General features: G+C 37.7%; 1 protein-coding gene across 1 annotated transcript in view; it reads right to left on the minus strand.

The window, feature by feature from the left end:
• Positions 1 to 1,791, minus strand: part of LOC103513463 (histone-lysine N-methyltransferase SETD1) — a 37,979-nt gene extending 36,188 nt beyond the window's left edge. The window contains exon 1 of the mRNA XM_026826408.1: positions 1,444 to 1,791. The gene's annotated coding sequence lies outside the window, so the exon portion shown is untranslated. The remainder of the gene's footprint in view (positions 1 to 1,443) is intronic.
• Between the last annotated feature and the right edge of the window lie 5,444 nt (positions 1,792 to 7,235).

The following is a 7,235-nucleotide window of genomic DNA, read 5'->3' on the forward strand; positions in this document are numbered from 1 at the left end:
CATATACTTTCATTATTTTATAAAAGTACCTAGATGATGATGATGATGTTATTTACCTATTACTTTCCTTATTTTATAAAGAATTGGTTGCTTACTACTATGAGAAGCAAAGGCCGGAACGTCAACTTCCATTCATAATGTGGTTCCCATTTGACGACACGGTAGACCCAGCGTACTACTTCGTAGCGGTCGCCAATGTGTATCTAATGTTCGTCACGCTGATTCTAGGTATGTAGACGCGCACCGTTCGAAATCAGAAAAGATTTCGTCTGAATTCGAACGGAATCCCATCATCGACAAAAAACTTTGTACTCGTTTTTCTATTGCAAATATTTCAACGGGTTACTTTCTGGTGTGCTCGTGTTGACCCAGCACCTAAATGGGAAGTATTGTGTTTCTAACTGGTGAGGGACACACTACGGGATGGGCATGCTACGACACAGACCACATGAGTCTAATGTAGTCGTTCTTTCGGCGGTAAAACACTAATCTTTTTTTTTATCCTTTCTTCTGAATCCCTATTTCTTCGGAAGCCTGAATTGTGTACGAAAAAAAGGGCGCTAATCCACTTGGGTACTTCAGCCATTACTACATTCTATTATTTTTTTATAATTATTATTGTATTGTATTGTATTGTATTGTATTTTTTTTTTTTTTTTTTTTGTGTGTGTGTGTGTGTGCTGTGTGTGTGGGGGGGGTGCGGGTGTGTGTTTGTGTATTTTATTTTTATGTGTATTTTATTTTTATTTTTTGTGATAGTAAGTGAGTGATTTTGTTTTATTTTTGTTTTTTATAAATATAAAAATTCCTATTTTACCTGCCTAAATGTAAAGGGACTTTTCAGTCCTATGCTGGAGTATAAACAAGGTATAAATAATTTGTTTATTTCAAGCAACTCTAGGGTCTAAAAGTAGCCTTATTATCGTAAAACGCAGTGTAAACATCTTGTAACCCCCAAAACAAGAAAAAATGTTAAATATATCGGCTTTCGATATAATTGTTAAATATATCGGCTATCGATATATCGGTGATATATCGATATATTTCCCCCGATATATCGATATCGATATATTTGAGGGGCCGATATATCGATATATCGATTTATCGATATATTTGCAACTCATTTACATCCCTAGTATCTCCTGCACTTTAAATCAGTTGTAAAAGGGTAAAAAAAACTGTGTATAGTAAAGGCTCCAGGGTAATTATTTGGAAACCCTATAATAACAAAGGTCACTGTTCATTTCTGAAAGCTCCCTTTAGGATGTAAGCTAACCCTATTATCAGCTCCTTTTTGTAGGCAGCAATTTTTCATTGTTGTGGGTTCTGAACTTCTGTACCGGCTCCAGTTTACAGAAAACTTTATGTTTGTGAAGGATCCTGTTAATCTCCATAGCAACCTAGAATGAGAATCATTTCTCTACATCCTAAGGGTATACTTACAACATGAATGCAACTCCTTGGAAATTTAAAACAGCCCGAATCGAACACGAACGTTACTGCCGGTCTCATAGTCCATTCGAACGAGGAAGTTTAGGTGGATTTCGTGCTATCAGTAGGTTTACCTGATGATGGCTGATGACATTCCACGAAACTTCAAACCAATCTTGTGTCAGCAAGTCATTCTTGAAATCGGCACAGCAAATATGGGGACCGTAGAAGAGATAAAAATTTAAACTGAGAAAGGCAAGAGTCTTTGAAAATCACAGTAGGTATTCTTCGAATGAAATATAGAAATCAAACTGGTAAAAGAAAAGCTGGAAAACTTTGAACTTTTCGGTCCAAAATCCCGACTTTAGTGTTGGGAATAATCGATTATGATAATCGATTAATCGATTATTATTGATAATCGTAATCGTAATCGATTATAAAAAATAATCGAAAGTATAATCGATTATGAAAAATAATCGGAAAATCACATTTTGGTATTTTTGCCAATGGAGCAGTTGCAAATGGGTAAAAATTATTAATAAATGGTCAATTCCTATGTAAAAAGTTGGGAAAAAAATCCAAATCTAAGGTCAAAACTCCGTAAAAATAACTTTAAAAGGTCGAAAATTCAATTTTTATTTTCCGTTCTAATGAAAGAGTTCAAATATGTATGACGTCAGACTTTACGCAGTTGTTTTTTTCGTCCGTTAGGTAGCGCCACTATGCAAGCGCGCTAGCGGAGGAGCAGAAAGAACTGCGCAGAAACGTATGCGCACAAACACATTAATGCGTTGCCTGCGAGGGAGCTTTGCTCGGGACATTTGATGTGACGTCATCGCCTACGGGAGCGTATGCCGTGACGTCAAAGTTCACGATTTACCGGCATTTTTTATTTGAAGTTCGAGGAATTATCTTAAACTATGAGGAGAAATCTGGAAATGTCGTAGTAAGAAAAAGACAAATGTACGTTGGTCCTGAGCTTCACGTTTTCCTGCTCGGATCAGAATGTTCACAGACTAGTGCTATAAAAGTACAATCAGACTTTCTACCACAAAATTCCTTCAAAGATCGTCCGCTTGGTATCAAAGCTACATGTCTGCGAAAAATATTTACACAGAGATATTAGATTAGCGATTCTGTAGTATTATAGTTTTTTAATCTAGTAGGTTTTACTAATACATCACTGGAATAAGTATTTAATCATTCAAATCACAAGACTATTTCCTTTTCCAATAATATTTCTCTCTCATCGATTTACCTCAATATGACCCGAAAGCTCTTAATATAACTTGATTAGGATTAAAAACCTAACATTGCTAGAGCTTGGCTACATGTAATAAAATGGATATTTTACTAGGAAAACACTGATATAGCGTATGAATAGTAGGTTTCTATTAACTGGCAAGATAGGACATCCTTGAAAAAATTGTAGCGGACTTATAAAATAAGTTTATGGAGACCAAATATAAAAATTTCCCGGACATCTGCATAGTAAGCAAGATTCGGCCAATGATGGACTAGTTGTAAGTGGCGTGAAAATTTGAGAGACAGTTTTTACTTTCTATTATTTTTTAATGCAAAGGTTAAAAATTCGAATGAAGACGTAGGGTATCAGGCCGTATTTTAGGCGGGAGCCGAGACCCCCCTCCCCGTTGGGCTTTTAAGGTTTTTCTCGTAGGCCAGACTCTGAAAATGTCCTGTGAACGCGTGTGTAGGAAATTGACCATATCGCAGTTATAGTTGCCCGTCTTTATCAAGAACATTGTACATCACGCGTATCAGACCATGCGGCCCTCAAATATCTCTTTTTAGTCCGTCCTTCCTTTATTATTACAATAGTAATAAAAAGGTATAAGGGACGGACTATTGTATTCGCTTCGGTGTCGTCTGTCTGTCTGTCTGTCACTCTGTCTGTTCCCATAGAAGGACTTATCCAAACCTAGTCGACCTGTATATCAAATTAAAGGTCTTTTTACCAGGATCACGAAAGTGGTGGTGCAAATTTTGTCCAGAGAACCATAAAGTCAAAAATCCAAAAAACCGGTTTTTGGGGATTTTTTTCACATTTTTCTTACACAAATGAGCTCTGATCTTGAAATTTGTCGCGACGACCTATGAACTCAAAGCGAGAAAGTTTTAGATAACACTTCAGTCGTTAATTTAAGACCGGTTTTAGCGTCATCTATGTTAAGCTACGCCGAGCAAGGCCAATAAATGGATGGGTGACTTGAACATTATATTGGGAATAAAGGGAGAACAGGCTCTAGTCTTGATTTTAAATCATTACATAAAATTAAAATCAAAAAATCAAATCAAGAATAATACCTAATAAACTGAATATTAAACAAATTAGGTAGGTACATATGTAGGTACTGATTTTCTCTAATCACGATCGAATAAACTACGGGCTAAAAATTCCCGGAGGGACGGACCCAGCTTGTTGAATTTCGAGAGACACGTGAGTAGGTACCAATGTATGTACATCTAACCTACCTACAAGCAAGAGGAATTTGATACCTGAAGATACCTAAAATGGTGGAAAGTCCTGTAATGTGATAGGCTGATAGGTAGGTAATCACTCTTGATCACAGAAGTATGATAAACCCTGTATGGATATAATTCCTATGAAGCCTAGGTATTATGTAGGTAGCCTAAATACCTCTACTCACGTACTCACGTAAAAAAAAAAGAAAAATAATAATAATAATAATAAAAAACTTGTAAATTATAATTATTATCTATGTTTGTATTGTAGGTTTTTGAATTTCGAGATGTATAGGTATTAGGTAAGTACTCAGAAAGGTAGGTGCGTACAAGAAAGAAGAATTTGATACCTTCATTAACCTTCATACGACAAGATAGGTAATGATGGAAAGACCTGTAATGTCATAATCACAAAAATATATGACCTACCTTAAAATTAATAATAATAATAATAATACCTAGAATTAATAGGTAACGAAAAAAAAAAAATCTTTTATTTAAGTAGAATGGAGAACCCGGTACCCGGTACCTACCGTAGAATGGGGGAGAATTAGAGCAGGGACGATAGATAGGTAGGTACTTGAAAATCAAACATTTACTTTCGATTCGCGCCCGGGGCGGATTTTATACTGAACGGATAATGTTCGTTCTCGGGACGCCGGACGGTTGGCTTTCTCCTATTCTGTCTTTCTTCTCTCTTTGCTTTCGCAACAAGACCTTGACAGGCGCAGTTCCATTCTAAGGTACTTTAAGAGAATCCAGGGGATCACCCTTTTTTACTTTCTATTACTACAGTATAGCGGAGCTATACTAGTAATGAAAGTATTGCAATCGGTCCAAATTTTCAAAATCGGGAAATGGTTGGAAATATCCGTTTTGGGATCCCCTGATGTCAAAAAAGTGATTTTTAGCCCATGGTCTGTACGTAACGTACGTACGTACGTAACGTACGTACGTACGTAACGTACGTACGTACGTAACGTACGTACGTACGTAACGTACGTACGTACGTAACGTACGTACGTACGTAACGTACGTACGTACGTAACGTACGTACGTACGTAACGTACGTACGTACGTAACGTACGTACGTACGTAACGTACGTACGTACGTAACGTACGTACGTACGTAACGTACGTACGTACGTAACGTACGTACGTACGTAACGTACGTACGTACGTAACGTACGTACGTACGTACGTACGTACGTACGTGCGTACATACATACGTACAGACCATGGGCTAAAAATCACTTTTTTGACATCAGGGGATCCCAAAACGGATATTTCCAACCATTTCCCGATTTTGAAAATTTGGACCGATTGCAATACTTTCATTACTAGTATAGCTCCGCTAAACTGTAGTAATAGAAAGTAAAAAATCTGGTGTGAACATCACACGACTTTCCTTATCCTATTGAATGATGCTTATTTGAGTGTTCTTTTACCCTAACTTTTACAATATCTCTATTTAAAAAAAGTTCAATTTTTGGACACTTTTTAATGATCCCTCATTATACGGGGAGTATTTTAAGATAGGAAATTTTCGACCAAAAATCGGCCGCCGTAGGCGGCTCAGGCTCGGGACTTAGAATTAAGATAGGAAATTTTTGGTCGAAAATTGGCCGCCGTAGGCGGCTCATGCTTGGGACTTAGAATTTTTTTTTTTTTTTTTCAAATACGTATTCCGCAAATGTAATAGAAAGTCGTGTGATGTTCACACCAGATTTTTTCTCTTATGTAGATCCAGGTTTGTACTATATCCACTTTCTTTTATATCGAGGTCCAGCATGAAGGGCCCAGAAATTTTTCTCTTATAGGTATCCAGGATTCTCTTAAATCCAGTTCTCTTATATCCAGGTTCGACTGTATTCTGTCCTCCTTCTCTCTTCGATTTCGGGATGATGAGACCTCCAGAGTTAGTGCGCGGCCACAAGGGCGATCATAGACTATGGATCATCGTCCCTCGCTGAGACCATTCCTTGAGTTTCTGCAAGGGTCGGTATTGTGGTCAATACTCCTTTGTTGAGGACGTTTCTATTCATTAGCATATGGTTTGTTTATTTTCTTTTGGCTCGGTACTAGACTATGGTGGGGTCTCCGTTGTGGACGCCTCCTTACCTTTTACCATCCTCCTGTCCCGAAGAAGAAGAAGAAGAAGAAGAAGAAGAAGAAGAAGAAGAAGAAGAAGAAGAAGAAGAAGAAGAAACATTAGGTCCCGGATATTTACGAGTTGAGTCCCAGTGCCAAACTGCCAAATGATTTATTTTTAAAACGTGACGCGCGAATTGCGTCCCTCTAACCTGATTTATTCCGATTTATTTTCTAATAAATGATCTCATTACTTGATCGACTATTACTTTTATTTATTCAATGGATAAGTTAAATCATAATTTTTACTCTACGCGTAGAAACAAGTTATAGGTAGGTACTCTTAAGGCAGCAATCAAACGGAGGCAATTAGATAAATTAGATCACTGTTTTCGAAAAAAAAAGGAATTTCTGTTATTTTTATTATTTGTAACCCAACACCAGCTTAGCTGAATGAAAACTAGGTACCTATCTGGCTGGGGAACCTAAAACAGGGAGTAGACCGGATTAGTCTGGGTTAGGGGACTAAAGGGAGCATACCAGCCAGAAATTTCCCTGAGGTTAGGTTTCGAAGGGCATCCACTCGAAGCGCGAAGCCAAAACCAAATGTCAGCCCAAAGCAATCACCCTAGTTAGGGCTGATTGAGAGGCTGGCGAAAAACGCCGACTCCCTGTACCTACACGGAAAAAGGCAAAAAAGAAGAAGAAGTGACGACGGAAATACGTGCCAATGATTTAGTAAGGACCTAATGACCTATTGTTAATAACTAAATGTGCATTATAAACCGGTGTTTCTCAAACTGGGGTCCGCGGCCCCCGAGGGGTCTTCGCGAAGGACTTCGCGACCTCCAGGAAGATCACATAAAATACAGTAAAGGGGCCGCGGAGCGTTCACAATTGAAAAAAAGGGGCCGCGTAGAAAAAAGAAAAAAAAGTTTGGGAACCGCTGTTAGGTATAAACAATAAAATTAGATAGGTAGCTAATAATAATAACTAATAATATAGGATATCATTCTTTATCGAGGTAAATCTGATGCAAATGCCATATTAAGCAGGCAGTTCTGGTCTTCTGGATTTAATTGTCACATCTTAAGACCTTGTCAGCCTGTAAACAATAATAAAATTAGTTCCTAATCAATCAATAACCAGCATGTAACCGAAGTCCATAATAGTCGTTAGTCATTTCCAGAAGTTCAAGTGAACACAACAAGATCCGGGGGTAGTGTAAA

The sequence above is a fragment of the Diaphorina citri genome, unplaced genomic scaffold (genome assembly GCF_000475195.1).
Source record: "Diaphorina citri unplaced genomic scaffold, Diaci psyllid genome assembly version 1.1 scaffold40, whole genome shotgun sequence".
Classification (NCBI taxonomy): Eukaryota; Metazoa; Arthropoda; class Insecta; order Hemiptera; family Psyllidae; genus Diaphorina; species Diaphorina citri.